We start from the raw sequence: 16,747 nt of genomic DNA, 5'->3' as shown, positions 1-16,747 counted from the left end.
ACCAATTCTCATTTGTATCCCATGCAACCTTTCTTTCAAAGAGCCATTCATAACCATCCCTTGTTCAGTAAGTCTTTGAAGCATTAGATCTCCAACACCAGTTCGGATCACAACTTGCCTCAATTAACACACAAATAAACCGAAATAAATTAAGAAATAAACTCCGAAATTATTTAATGATGGCAGCAGAGAAAATCAGAACTGATAAAGATGTTTGAAAAATGTTAGTGTTATTGGTGATGACGATAGCGAAAAAGAAAAAGAAAAAGAAGAAGATGCAACATCTGCGAGTGCAAATTTGGAATACTAAGAAGAAGAAAGAGGAGGAGAAGAAGAAGGAAAGAAGAAAAACCTACGTGCACAAATTTGAAAGAAGAAGACAAAGAAAACGGGGAAGGAGAAGGAAACATAGAAGAAGAAAGGGGCGCATAATTTAAAAAGTTGTTATAATAATTTGGTTAGACTTGGTTAAATATTTTACTTTGATGTAGAACTTTTTATTGAGGATCAGTCTTCCTAATGCCTGCTGTTCCCAAGTCTTGTGATTCTTTTCTCCAAGCTTGTCACTAATGGGGTTGAAAGGTCTCGTATTTAGAAGATGTGATGGGAAAGAAAAATTGTTTGCAAGAACATTGTTGTTAGGGTTTGAATTTGCAGAATTGGAGGAATTTGAATTCCCAGGATTAGAGTTAACAGATGCATCTGTCATGATTGAAGAATCCAGAAGCTCTTGATACCATATAGAAACTCAAATGAGATTGTTTGAGAGAAGAAGAAGAACAGGGAATAAAGAACCAGAAGTTAAAACGTATACAGAGAGGAAGAACTCTTCTGCACCAAAAAGAAAAAAAACTAATCAACTATTATTTTTGAGTGCACTCAATTTGTGAGAAAGTCAATTACAAATCTTAACCAACCCCATCAAGATAGGAGGTAAGGCTACTATTTATACTGAATAGGCTCAATAGAATTTTAACAAGAATTTGTTATTCTCAACAGTAAACCCTAACTCTCTTTATATTGCAGACTCTATTTTCTTACTGCTTAACAAGACTGATCCTCACATTACACAAGACTCATCAAATTTCATTTCCTTTTCAGATTGCACTGGTCCTGACAAAATACAAATTGGTAATAGTGCAGGTTTACATATATCTAAAGTTGGAAGTTCTTATTTATATGCTTATGACTCAAATAGATTTTTTCAATTACAGACATTAATATACTCACATGAAATCACTAAAAATTTAATTAGCGTTTCTAAATTTGCTGAAGATAATAATGTGTATTTTTAATTTTATGCTCATGTGTGTTTTGTTAAATGCCAGTGGACTGATAAGGTGCTGTTACAAGGGTATAGAAAAGGAGGAATCTACAAATTCTATAATGTTGCTACCCCTAACACATCTTCTATTTTACAAAAACCATGTGTCTTTACTGCTTCTATGATTTCTTTAGACTTGTGGCATAAAAGAATGGGCCATACGGCCATGAAAATTGTAATTTCTGCTTTTTCAAATTGTAATCCTGACTTAGTTCATAATAAAGAAAAGTTGAATTCAAAAGTGTGTGAGAATTGCATGAATGCCAAGATGCATAAATTCCCATTTACTTCATCCCTTACTGTTTATACTACACCTTTACAAATTGTTTATTCTGATGTTTGGGGTCCAGCACCCGTGATTTCTCACTTGGGCTTTAGATACTATGCGACGTTTATTGATGCTTTCTCTAGATATACATATTTGTTTTTTCTTGTCACTAAATCTCAAGTATTTCAGGCTTTTAAACTCTTTAAACAACAAATAGAGAATCTCACAGGACATAAAATCAAGGTTCTTCAGTCTGATAATGGAGGTGAGTACACCTCTATCCAGTTCACTCAATTCCTGGCTGAACAGGGTATTATTCAAAGATTTAGTTGTCCATACACCCCTGAATAAAATGGCAGAGCTGAAAGAAAACACAGGCATCTCATTGAGATGAGTATTTCTATGTTATCTACAGCCTCTATGCCATTAACATATTGGGATGAAGCTGTGCTAACAGCCACACATATCATTAATCGCATTCCCACCCCGGTTTTGGATAAGAAATCTCCATATGAAACACTATTCAAATCTACACCTGACTATGATCAATTTAGAGTCTTTGGTAATACTTGCTACCCTCTTCTTAGACCTTATAGCAAAACAAAACTTGATTTTCAATCTTATAGATGTATTTTCATTGGATATGCTCCAAATTCAAAAGGCTATAAGTGCCTTTCTCCTTGTGGCAAAATTTACATCACAAGACACGTTCAATTTGATGAATCATCCTTCCTTTATAAAGACTTATTTTTTACGCATTCATTTCATTCTTCTATTACATCGGATACTTCTATAGCTAGTATAGGTCCTGTTATACCCTCCACTATTTTCAGTCACTATTATATTCACAATACCAATGCTACTTCTTCCTCTACTGATTTTAACCTTAACAAGTCCAATATAATACATGTTAGCAGCAGTAATCAACCTCATACCAACAATTCTTTGTCCAACAATTCTTTCTCTAGTGTTGTCTCTAATACTGATCTTGCTAATTCTAGTACTCTTCAATCTAATATACTAAATACCACTTCTGTCTCAGGACCACAGATAAGCCTCCCCCCATTGATCCTAATGGCATTCTAAATCAACTTCATAAATCCCCTCATGCTAATACCTCTCCACCCCTAACTGCTAATCGTCATCCCATACTTACAAGGTCTAAAACTGAAAATTCTAAACCGAAAGCCTATATCACTAGGACACTTTCTGATGCCTCTGTAGAACAGCCACCTAAGAATTCCTCTGCTGCATTAGCCATTTCACATTGGAAGAATGCTATGCAAGAAGAATATAATGCGTTGATTAAAAATCAAACATGGACTCTTGTCTCCAAACCTGATAATGCTAAGATCATCGGCTGCAAATGGATCTACACCATCAAAAGACTCCCTGATGGTTCCATTCAAAAGTACAAAGCTAGATTGGTGGCACAAGGCTTCCACCAATCTGAAGGCTTTGATTTTGAACAAGTTTTCAGCCCTGTTATTAAACCAATTACAATTCGATTAGTGTTGAGTATTGCTTTATCAAAAGACTAGATTATTAGACAATTTGATTTTAATAATGCTTTCTTAATGGTGATCTAAAAAAAACTATTTACATGCATCAGCCAGTTGGGTTTTCTCATGATTCAGACAACATTGTATGCAAGTTAAACAAGTCCTTGTATGGTCTGAAACAAGCCCCTCGTGAGTGGTTCTTAAAACTTAGCAAAATTCTAAATCTGTTTGATTTTTATAGCACAAAATTAGATACATTGTTGTTCATTAAGCATGGTTCTCATTATGTTATGTAATTCTTTGTTATGTTGATGATATTATAATAACGGGTAATGATTCCATTGAAAAAAATTATATGATTCAGAACTTGAACAAAATCTTTACTTTAAAAGACCTTGGTAAATTATCATATTTCCTTGGTATTGAGGTTCAGCGAAGTAAAACTGGGCAGCTGCACCTTTCACAAACCAAGTACATTAAAGATCTCTTATCTAAGCTAGGGATGAGTGAGGCTTTTCCTATGCCAACTCCTATGATCTCATCCTTACAATTATTGTCTATTGGATCAGAACATTTTGAGGATCCCAAACTCTTCAGGTCAGTTGTAGGAACTCTACAATATGTTACTATAACCCGACCAGACCTAAGCTTTGCTGTTCAAAAGGTCTCTCAGTGTATGCACATTCCTCTTTTGGCTTACTGGAAGGCTGTGAAGAGGATACTCAGGTACCTACAAGGGACAAAAGACCATGGTTTACTTCTACATAAGTGCAAGGATTACAGGTTGATTGGGCAACAGATTTAGAAGACAGAAGATCTATTTCAGGTTATTGCATTTACTTGGGAACTAATCTGGTTAATTGGTCTTGTAGGAAGCAACCAACTATAAGCAGGTCATCTACTGAGCCAGAATTTCGAAGCTTAGCATCGTGTGAAGCGGAGGTGACTTGGGTTAGAAATCTACTTGATGAGTTGAAGATTCCTTTGGCAACTATTCCAATGATTTTTTGTGACAACATGAGCACCGTTATGCTCACAGCAAATCCTGTACTACATGAGAAGACTAAGCACTTTCAACTTGACATTCAAGTTGTTAGAGAGAAGGTGAATAATAAGGCTTTCCAAGTGGTTCACATACCATGAGTAGAACAAGTCGCTGACATTTTGACAAAGTCATTATCTGCTGCTAGTTTCGAACGGCTCAAGAACAAGCTCAGAGTTGTGCCAAAGCACACCTTGAACTTGAGGGGGATATTGAGGATCAGTCTTGCTAAGCAGTAAGAAAATAGAGTCTGCAATATAAAGATAGTTAGGGTTTATCGATGAGAATAACAAATTTTTGTTAAAATTCTATTGAGCCTCTTTAGTATAAATAGTAGCCTTACCTCCTATCTTGATGGGTTGGTTGAGATTTATAATTGACTTTCTCACAAATTGAATGACTCAAAAATAATAGTTGATTATTTTTTTCTAATGTAAAAGAATTCTTCCTCTCTCTCTGTATATGTTTCAACTTTTGGTTCTTTATTCCCTATTCTTCTTCTTCTTTCAAACAATCTCATTTGAGTTTCTATACTTTTCACTAAAGATAATAGGACATTTGATTTATTTTTAACTAAAAAGTCCCTAATAAGTTTCAGTATCCTCAAATTTTATGCAGATAAATCTTCTTAAATTTGTATATTATATGTTAAAATTTGATGGTTAAACTGTATAATTCGATCAAAATCCCAAAATCAAAAGTTGCATCGGTTTGGTCAACCAGACATCAAACTACCAAATTCAAAGTGATGAACAAGGAAATCAATAAATAGCTATAAAAAAAATTTGCAATAGTTATTTATCCAGAGAATTAAAGAGTTAAGCTTGACTATTCAATTGCTACAAAAAGTAATTCGATCCAAACTACTAATAATGTTGTGGTGCATAAAGTTTACAAATGTCAGAATCAATTTATATATAATTGAGGATTAGCCATAAACCTTCATATAGTATTAATATTACTGTCGCTGAAAACGATTTGTTGCAAATATTTTTTTTATTTCACGTTGTGTCCGAATGTATCACGAAATCTTTAGCTTCTGGAAATTGGTCAAAAGTTTAAAATGCATGTAGTTCAACCAAAACCAAATATATATATATTTAGATAAGTTCAAGCACAATATATAATAGACATGATGTTCTAGATGCTGATAGCCTCGTCTTTTATATTGAGTAAGAATACCTATATATTATAATATATTTCATTAATCCATGGGCGGTGCCAAATCAAAAGGATTGATAATGCTATTTATTTCATGGATGAAATGATCAACAAAGGATTAAATCAAAAGGAGATAATAATTTTCAAGAAAAAATTGTTTGAATATAACTTCTTAGTTCATTATTTGAATTGAGGATTTGATGTTCTAATGTGGAAAACGATACTTCTATACTGCTTTTTTGTTTCTCAAATTAGTTATAGCAGAGTAAAAATTTTATTCTTGAGAAGGTTATGTATTGTGTTATGTTAGCCATCTATTTCGTTTTAAGTTTTATTCATGTGGGTTATAGAGTAAGATAAAATTTATGATATAAAAATGAGTTAAATTTTAATGTAGTGTAAAATATTTTGTATTGTTATTTAATTATATCTGTTGTTTTGAATGACTATTATTTTTATAGTTAATAAAAAAATGTAATATTATATAATTAAATGCACATATAAAATTATTTTATAATAATAAAATATTAAATTTAATCACATGGATAGAGTATTTGTATATAATATAATATTTATTAATATATTTTTAAATTAAACTAAATAATTTTAGAGATAAGTATTGTTTTAGTTCCTAACATTGAGAGTCAGAATCGAAATCGTTCTCAATGTAATTTTTTATTTAGAATCGTCCTTAACGTTTTATATCGTATTAAAATCGTTCTTTTAACTTTTTTCGGACAAAAATACCCTCCACCACCACCAACACATTTACCTCCACCACCAAGAATAACAACATCAATAAAATCAACACAAATTCAACAAATCAAAGAATCAGAAATTCAACAAATCAACACAAATTTAATGAATTCAACAACCAAATCAACACACAATAATAATAAAATCAGAAAATAAAAAATCAAAATCAGAATTAAAAGTAGAAGCAGAAGCAGTTACAGAAGCAAAAGAAGTAGAAGCTGAAACTCAAGCAAAAACGCAAGCAGAAGTAGAAAGCAGAGGCCGAAGCAAGGAGCAGAAGCCGAAGCAAGGAGCAGAAGCCGAAGCAAGAAGCGAAGCAAGAAGCAGAAGGCGAAGCAAGTAGCAGAAGCAGAAGCAGAAGCAGAGGTCGAAGCAGAAATGGGGAAGAGCAGCGGCGAGAACACGGCTGGGAGGAGCGGCGGTGCAGAAGCAGAAGCTCTCTCTCTAGCTCGCGACGGCAACAGCGACGGCGGCTCCACGCTTTGCCAGCGCCATCCCCCTTCCCCTTCTCCCTCTCCCTTTCCCCTTTTCCTTCCCCCTCCATCGTGTCCTTTCCCTTTTTCCCTTCTCTTCTGCTCCTCGCGTCATTTTTTTATTTTATAATTTTTTATTAATAGGAGTAATTTAGTAATAAAATAAAAAATTTTATTAAAATGGATGATTTTAATACGAAATAAAATGTTAAGGACGATTTTAAATAAAAATTATATTAAGGACGGTTTCGATTCTAACCCTCAATGTAGGGACCAAAACAATCCTTATCCCATAATTTTATTAAAAAATATTATATTAAATAATTTAAAATTACTTTATCTTTTAACACGAGAGTATTTGTGCGCCGAGTAAATTTTAAATTTAGTTTTTAATATTTCTTGAACATAGATTTTTGGCCAAGTTCAATTAGGCATAATAAGTACTTTGTTTCTTTTGTAAAGCAAAGGTAACCACTTATTATGCTAATAAGTGTAATAACTTCTGTCATGCATGTGATAAAATTAAAATTATAATTTTAAATTATTTTGTTAAATTAATTTGAATTTAATAAAAAAGTAACATATCATATGTGTTGTTCGTTTTTTCTTAATCTGGTGTTCAGTGAATCAACTCTAATGTAGTTATTAATCGCTTTTATTAATCTACTCTAATAGCGAGCACGTGACGGCGCGATGGGTGGGCGGCGATGGCAAACATGTGACGGCGCGCACATGTTTGTTCTTTATGTCATTGAGTGGCCGCTAGGTTTGTTCATTTATTTGGATTTAGAGTTATTTGTGGGTTTGGTTGTAACAGGTAGCAGTTAGACCCCAATTATAATGAGTTTCATGATACTGGTCAAGAGAAAAGGAGAATTGCTAGGTAGATTTATAAAAGTAGGTAAAGTAGTTAAATGGGTGGATTAGAGAGTTCTTTATTGTGATTGTGTTTGGAGTTAGATTAAATGGGTTGTGCCTGTATTTGTGTTTGTAATATCTATTTATTTTAATTTTTATTTTTATCATATGATACAGTTAATTTTAAAATATTTATCTAATACACCATGTGTTAATACTAAGAGTATTTTTTAAAAAGATATATACGTAAAAATAGATATAATATGATTACAGATATAACATAAACAAATATATTAAATAAAAGGTTAAACTAATATGCTTACCAATGCATTTGTTAAGTTTTACAAATTGGAGAATAAGTATGTATTCGGTTGCTTAGTGATCACGTAGATAATTGAATAATTGGGTTGCAAATTGATCCTATAGTGTGCACCTTATTTTTTTTTTCATTTTTAAATAAAAGCAGGAATTAAGAGAAATAAGTAGTAATATATCGTAAAAAAGATAAAAGATTCTACATATGAATAGAAAATTGTTATAAAACAAAATCTCGTTGTGAAATATTAAAATTTCACCTAATGCAAATCATGAATATCAACCACAATGTAATGGTCACTTCTCCCTGTTTTTGACCATGATATAAGCTCTCATTTTTCGGTCAAGAGTCCAATAATATCTAATTGAAAAAAAACTGAATTAAAAATATCAAATTAAGGACAAATAAATGAATAATATAATAAATTACTTATAAATTAAAGAGATTTTATCAATTTATTTTATATTAAATGATAAAACTAACAATATATTAATAAAAGGATATACCTTTAAAAAAGTTAAAATACAATTTTAAATATCTACATAAATCAAAGGTTAAAATTTATGTTATCGATAAAATGACGCTATTATATAATTTCTTGGCAAAAATTAAAATTAAAAAATAATTTTGTGTAGATTAATACAAATTAACTACGTACTAAATAAGTTAGAATGTTCATTTGTTTGTTTCAATATATCAACATGAGCAAGAAAATTGAAATAATTGTTAAAAATTTTACGATCATCAACCGTATTTACTATACATGACTCCTTTTTAAAAGTTATTCTATACACGTGTACAATTGGAAGATAAATTCCACTTGATTCCTCAATCACAAAATTTGAGAAGACATAGACCCTCCCTTTGATCAGTTCATTCTCAAACATCTTTGCCAAATAACTTTTGATTGAACAATGAATTTTATCACAGTATAAAACAAATTAAATATAAAAGTTGTTAGCACTTATAACGCTATTAAAAATATTTATAAACTGGACTTAGTATCACTTGAAAGAATCATGAATAATAATCAACTAATCTTATCATCCATTAGAACTATTTCTATGTAAGTCATCTTGCTCTTGTCAAATTTAGATGGGACTTTCTATAACCTTATAATTTTTGCCTTTATTTTCCAAATTTTTTCATCACATAATCTACTATACGCAATACTATTGATAGAATCGTAGCTAGTAGTCATTCGGTATGAAAAATAAAACACAGAAGAAGAACTATGTCTGAATTATGAATCCTCTAAATGATAAATAATTGTAAAACATCACTATTATTATTGTCTGACGGGGAAGTAGGAATATTATTATTATCATTAAACTATCTCTGAGGTTCATGGATCTGAAAATTATGTTTAAGTTTACTGTTCATGTTCTTATTTTCTGTACATATGAAACAAAACTATGCTTTAAATCTGGAAGTACAGGCTGTTTAATCTTATCACTTAAAGAGACTGTAGCAATAAGACCCTTGTTGTGGGCAGTAAGACTAATTTGTCGATTTTCTTGAAAGTGATAAGATCTAAACGTAAGAATTCTTGGTGGCTATGGATTTAAAGATAAAAAAAGAGTTATAATCTCCAGATTCAAAAATTTGAGTTATAGTTTAGTGATAATATAAATGTTTTTTTTGAACCAAAGGAGGGCAATGATATCAGATTTTTTCTAATATGTCTAATCTCTTCCGATCATTCTCTAGACGTCTCTCCATTAGGGGATCTTCTCCGTCTTCTTCTTCCACCTCTTTATCTCATTCTTCTTCCAATCCTCTTACTGAGAAAGTAACTCGGCCTGACGAACTTTCTCCCAAACACAATATCTTCGAAGAAGAACTTTGCTTCGAAGATATCAATCAAGCCATAGACAATTGAAAAATATTCAAACTCCCTCAAGATGAGTTATATGTCCCTGATGACAATAAGAGAAAATTGGATTACGTTATCAAAACCACTAAAAATAATATTCCTCTATGACCAGAATCTGGCAAAGAATTCTATCTTTTAACTAAGCAACCTGTCAGAGAACATGCCCGTCACTACAAATATCTTCACATAGGGTGTGTCCAGGTAGCTGTCAAACCTCTCATCAGAGAAGGTCTTAATGCTTCCATTCTTATGTGCCTTAGAGATATTAGGCACAATGATTTCCAAGATTCCTTAATTGGAAGAGTAGAAACAAGCCTAGGACACGGTCCAGTCTACTTCAACTATTTCCCAAACAAAATTATCAGTTTGTTAGATGTCTACATCCTTGACTCCCTTTTTCTAAACATCCAAATTCATGGTCTTAACATGAAGGAAGGATCTATCCCAGCAGCTTTAATCTATAGGATTCAATACAAGGTCATGAACACTTGTAATTCTAGAGTCCTTCTTAAATCCAGTGATCGTGAAACTACTTTGTTCGTCACAGACATGACAAAGGCCAACATCACGGTCCCAAGGCTCATAAAGTGGGATGAAATTGAGCATCCTCAGTCATGGTCAATTGATCGGGCCATTCCGACGCAACCTAGACAAGCACCTCTCTTACGAGAGATAAAACAAGATGAATCAGGAAGAGTAGAGATTTTCTTTAACAGACGAAACTCTTTTTCTTCTAGATCTGAAGCAGGAACATCTAATGATTTTGCTTCAACAAGAAGATCTTTTTTTGTGACTTCACAATCTCAGTTTTCAAGTAAAATTTCCAGATCTGTAAATTCTGGAATTAATATTTCTGGGGTATAAAATAATTCAAATATTTCTCAACCATTTTATCAAACTGATGATGATGTTGATTTACAATCTCATCAATCTCTGACATATTCTTCTATGAACGATGATGCCCATGAGTAGCACAGAATTTGTTATAAACAAAGAGGCCTTACGTAAAAATCTCTACTCTAAGGAGTATGATCTCCATAGAGAATGGTATTTACGTACATATACAGCTTCCCAAATTTCATCATTTAAAGAAAAATATTACAGTTTTCTCAATGAGGTCAGAATGCATATTCCTTTCTTTGAATGGTTTCATGCTTATTCCATCAAAAATAATATCAATTATCCTTTTAAAAACAAAAATCTTTCGTCTTCAGCAAATGTTATTTCAACCTGAAAAGTTAAAGATGAAATTTAATCAGATTTGAGTTTCTCCCAAAAGGATCTTTTGTTATTTCAAATACGGAAGGACATAACCCATTTATGGCCTCTCCATTTAAAACAAAAAATGTAGATGAAGCTGTCACCCCAAAAGACATTAAAAACCTCATTGAGCAATCAAATTACACCAATAGATTTTTACAATGTTTGGGTGACAACCTCTCATCTTCAGGATCTCCTTTGTCTTTGAAAAATGTCTCTAAAGCCTCTACTTCTAAAACTATTGAAAAACTCCTTTTTAAACCTTTCAAAATGAGTAGTAAGGCTAAACAAAGTCATAGAACTTCTATTCTAAAACAAGAATCTAGTCATTCTGAAGTCATTTAAAAGATTAATCAACTTTTAAATCGTCTTACTACTGTCCGTGAAACTCCCACGAACTCTGGTGAATCTACATCTCAGATACAAACTCGCTCCTCCAAGGCCATTAATGCCCTTAACCAAGACTCTAATGAGTCTTCTTCGGACCAAAGTGATGATTCTGACAAATCATCCCTCAAAGTTAGCCCAATCATGACCAATTCTATGACTAAGTAGAAGGGTTTAACCAAACCCTCTGCGTATGGTTATAATCACGTTTTTGTCCCTGATCTAGCTCTCGAAGAAAAAAAAAACTAGGTTTTGTTAGTTTCAATGCCAACAATGTTTATGAATGGAACATAGATGGCAAAACCGAATACAACATCATGAGCATGTTTCAGCATATGACCATGGTAGGCATAACCTATCAAGCTGCTCATGAAATCTCTGAGAAAGCAATAGCCAACGTTATTGTTTCTAGGTTTTTTGGTCAACTCAAAGGTTGGTGGGATAACTATCTTTCTGATGACAAAAGCAATCAATCTTTTCTGCTATAAAGGTTAATGATCAAAATAAACCCATCATTGGAGATGACGGGGAACCTATCCCTGATGCTGTTAACACCTTAATCTTTACTATAGCAAGACATTTCAAAGGTGACCCTTCTCTTTGGAAGGATCGTTCTGCTGAATTACTCTCCAATCTCAGATGCAAAACTTTGTCTGACTTTAGATGGTACAAGGACACCTTCTTTACTAGGGTCTATACCAGAGAAGATAGTCAACAACCATTCTAAAAGAAAAAATTCCTAGCCGGACTTTCCAAATCCCTGAGAGATAAAGTAAGGGACAAATTCGCAGCTTAACCCCAGATGGGATAATTTCCTATGACGCGTTAAGTTATGGTCAAATTATCTCTTTTATCCAAAAGGTTGCTCTAAAGATCTGTCAGGATGATAAAATACTTGCTCGTGAGAAAACACAAAATTGTATTGATCTGAAAACTTTCTGTGAACAATTTGGTCTTCCTGCCTGTCATCCAAGAAAATCTAAAAGACCATCCAATCGAAAAGTTTTTAAATCCAATCCTGAAAAGAATTTCAGAAGATCTAGAAAAAATTTTCAAAGACCCAAAAAATGAAAAAGGTTTCCAAAAGAATTTCCAAAAGAATTTCCAAAAGTATCCCCAGAAAAATCTCATTATTTGCTATACATGTAAAAAACCCATACATGTTAGCAAATAGTTGCAGGTTGAAAGGAAAGATTAATAATCTGAACCTTGATCCTCAGATTGAGGAACAGATTAACAATCTTTTAATTGAAAGTTCGGATGATGATTCTAGACTGGAATCATCGGATGATATCAATAATATCCAGCTTGTGATATTGAATCATCCTCAGATTCTGATGTTAAGAAAATTAATGTTTTATCCAAAGATCAAGATCTTTTATTTGATGCTATAGAGGCTATTAGTGATCCTGAACAAAAGAAAGACTTTCTTTTAAAATTAAGAAAATCTTTACAAAAGAGAAAGAAGCCCAAAAATCTTGTCCTTAATAATAAATATGATGTCAAACCCATTTTCAAAAAACTAAAAAAACAAGTTATTCGTCCTATAACCATTTAGGATCTCTAGACTGAGGTTAACAACCTTAAGAAAGAAATCCATGAAATCAAAAGAAATCAAGACAATCATCAGCTCATTCTCTCGCAATTAATGCAACGTGAAGAGTCTGATGATGGAGAACTTGACTCCCTTAAAAACCAACCTGAGTTTTCTGAAAATCAAGAAAATGAAAATTTTGACGACAATAATGGAAAAGAAATCTTGAGATTAATAAATATATTCTCTTTTATGAAATGTCGTGTTAATATCTGTATTGTCGTTAAAGATTTTGTCCTCGAAACCATCGCACTCTTTGACACAAGTGTTGATTTAAATTGTATTAAAGAAGGACTTATCCCCACAAAGTATTTTGAAAAATCTACTGAACGTCTTAGCTCGATAACGGGTAAAAGACTAAAAATCAATTTCAAATTAACCGATGCTTTTGTTGAAAAGGGTAATCTTAGGATTCGTACCAATTTCATCATAGCAAAAGATATAAAAAATGATGTAGTTTTGGGGACACCTTTTTATAATACTTTTGTTTCCATACCTAGCAGATTTTCTTGGAATTACCTCTTATGTGGGTGGATAGGAAACTTTCTTTGAATTTTTAGACTCACCAACACAGAAAGCTTTAAACCAAATTGAATCCAAAACCAAACAGATTTGTTTCTTAAAAGAAGAAATCTCTTTCAAAACACTTGAATCCCAACTTTTTCAACCAAGGGTTCAAGATAAAATCAAAGGTCTTTTAAACCAAATTGAAGAGTCTATCTGTTCAGATTTGCATCATGCCTTCTGGAAAAGGAAAGAACACATTGTTGATCTTCCTTATGAAAAAGATTTCAAAGAATCACGAATTCATACAAAAGCTCGCCCCATTCAAATGAATGAGCAGCTTTTGCAGCATTGTCAAAAGGAAATTAAAGATCTTTTGGACAAAGGATTAATTCGTCCAAGTAAAAGTCCTTGGTCTTGCTCAGCTTTTTATGTCAACAAGCAAGCTGAGATAATACAAGGAACTCCCAGGCTCAACATCAATTACAAACCTTTAAATCAAGCTTTACAATGGATTCGTTATCCTATCCCAAACAAAAGGATTTGCTCAATAGGCTAAATGCAGCAAATATCTTTTCAAAATTTGATATGAAATTTGGGTTTTGGCGAATCCAAATCAAAGAATCTGACAGATATAAAACTGCATTTATAGTTCCATTCGGCCAATAAGAATGAAATATAATGCCCTTTGGTCTGAAAAATGCTCCTTCTGAATTTCAAAAAATCATGAACGATATTTTCAACCCATACTCAAAATTTGCAATCGTTTATATAGATGATGTCTTAATCTTTTCTCAAACTTTAGAAGAACACTTCAAACATGTTAAAACCTTTATGTACATTATTCAGAAAAACAAACTTCCTTTTTCCAAATCAAAAATTGTCCTTTTTCAAACAAAAATCCGTTTTCTTGGTCATATGATTTTCCAAGGAACAATAACCCCAATTGAACGATCGATTCTGTTTGCAGAAAAATTTCCAGATTATATCATTGACAAACCTCAGCTCCAGAGGTTCCTAGGATGCCTTAATTATGTCTCGGATTTTATTCCAAATCTTAGTAATCTTATTAAGCCTCTTCATGATAGGCTTAAGAAAAATCCTCTGCCATTGACTGACAAAAATTCTGAAATCATCAAATTTCTTAAAACCAAAGTTCGCAATCTTCTCTGTCTTTACCTACCTGTTCCTTATGCATTCAAAATCTTTGAAACAGATGCATCTGATTCAGGATATGGTGGTATCTTAAAACAAAAATTGCATGATAAAGAGTGTATTATTGCATTTACATCAAAATATTGGAATAGTACTCAACAAGTCTATTCCACAATCAAAAAAAAATTTAGCCATAGTTTTGTGCATCACAAAATTTCAATCTGATTTACTCAATCAAAAGTTTTTTATCCGAGTTGATTGCAAGTCGGTCAAAGAAGTCTTACAAAAAGATGTTAAAAATCTTGCATCAAAACAAATTTTTGCCAGATTGCAAGCTATCTTAAGTGTTTTTGATTTTGAAATTGAGCCCATCAAGAGCAACTCAAACTCTCTCCCTGACTTTATCACACGTGAATATTTGCAGGGAATCAAACACGGTCAAGATGCCTAAAAAGGCAATTATCGCCTCTTCAAGAGGCAGAGGCAAAGGCGTTCGATTAGCCATCCAGGCAAACTTAATCTGATCACGAATCTGGGTCTTCTACCCAACAATCTTCCAAAAAATTAACCCAACAATCTATTGAACTAGCTACCAATCAGGCCAAACAAACTAAGGCAGATTACGCCTTTCCAATCCAAACCCTTTTGGCCTTACAAGACCAAGTAGTGAATTAAAAAATAATCGCACATAAACCAAAAGAAAAAATCATAGCCCTAACACCACAAATATTCTTAATCATAACAAAAACACAAAAAGCCCAAACCAATTATATCCCCACAAACAAAATTTTAAATATTATCCAAATGGAGCCTAAATTTTGGGACGAATCGCCAAACAAAATTATCCAAAAAATTTTCCTACCGGATTCCATTTCAAACCAATCTCACCCAATAAAATTCGCCAATTTTATGAGTTCATTTTAATAGATACTGAATCAGTATCTATTAAACACTATAAGGACAAAATCAATCCTAAACTCATAACTCATTCTACAATCCAAATCCTCAAAGTCATGACCCCAAAATAATTTGGAAATAATCTAAACAAAAATAAAAAGTTTTCTCAAAATTATGACCCAATAGATTTTAATTATTGGGACTCAATAGAAGCCTGGACTAAAGTATTTTAGTTTCAAAATACTCAGTACAGACATTTATGGTTAATTTATTTTAAAAGAAATTCAAACTATGTTTTTCCAAATTGGTTCTACTAATGGTGGGACTCCTTTAGACCAGTTTCAGAAATCCTACCCTCACCTACCGATGAAGGGTATAAACTATTCCAATCAAAATTTGACATTCAGGAAACATGCATTTCTGTAATGTTAAAATTTTTCTCAATTTTCTTATTGTCATGGGTTTTCTCGTGGCGATACCAATATACAAAATTAGACCATCCTAAAGCATTTCCAATCCTACAAAGGCATGCTTATGTCAAATGGTGGTCTCAATTTGATTCTTCAATGGCCTATCCAAAAAAGGTCAGAGAATGGTTCAAAATCAATCCCAAGAATCAGAAGATCTTAGATCCAGAAACAGCCTTGTTTCTCAATCAAAAGGCACAAATTCAAGCAGCCCATGCAGCCTCACAATCGAGCAATCAATCAAAGAAAAGCATCAACAGATCCTTCACTTGCTTCAAGAAGATGAAGAGTCCTCATCTAAAGAAGAAAGTGAAGATAATCAAATTGATGAAGACTGTTACGAAGTTTGTCTAGCTAATGATTAAAAAATTGTAATAATCACCGGTACTGTGGCTATAGTTTAGGTAATGTTTACTTGTACTGTAGAAACAATAAAATCTTTGCTTATAAAAGGAGACCTCATTCTCATTGGGAGGCACTCTTCATTTTACACAATCATAGAGAGAGGTTAGAGAGAGAAGCTCTGAGAATTCCCTTGTAAGCTCTCCAACTCTTATTCTTTCCCCTTCTTCTTTTTAATCAAATCCAATTCAATAAAGATTTTTCAGTCCTTTCAATTTTTTGTTTTTTAATTTAAGCTTATTGCATCTGCACATGTGTGCGTACTACCGCCACATCTAACTTCATACTAACTTGCATATGCGTGCGGACTACCGCCGTATCTAACTTCATATTTACTCCCTTGTCTCTGTATCTGCATCTTAATTTCTGCATTTTCTATTACACCTTTTTCCCCTTTCCCTCCTTGATCCGCTTATATATATATATATATATATATATATATATATATATATATATATATATATATATAGGGGTGTTCACGGTGCGGTTTGGATCGGTTTTGAGT

This window comes from Arachis hypogaea, chromosome 5, assembly GCF_003086295.3.
Source record: "Arachis hypogaea cultivar Tifrunner chromosome 5, arahy.Tifrunner.gnm2.J5K5, whole genome shotgun sequence".
NCBI classification, from domain to species: domain Eukaryota; kingdom Viridiplantae; phylum Streptophyta; class Magnoliopsida; order Fabales; family Fabaceae; genus Arachis; species Arachis hypogaea.
This window is presented reverse-complemented; position numbering follows the sequence as displayed.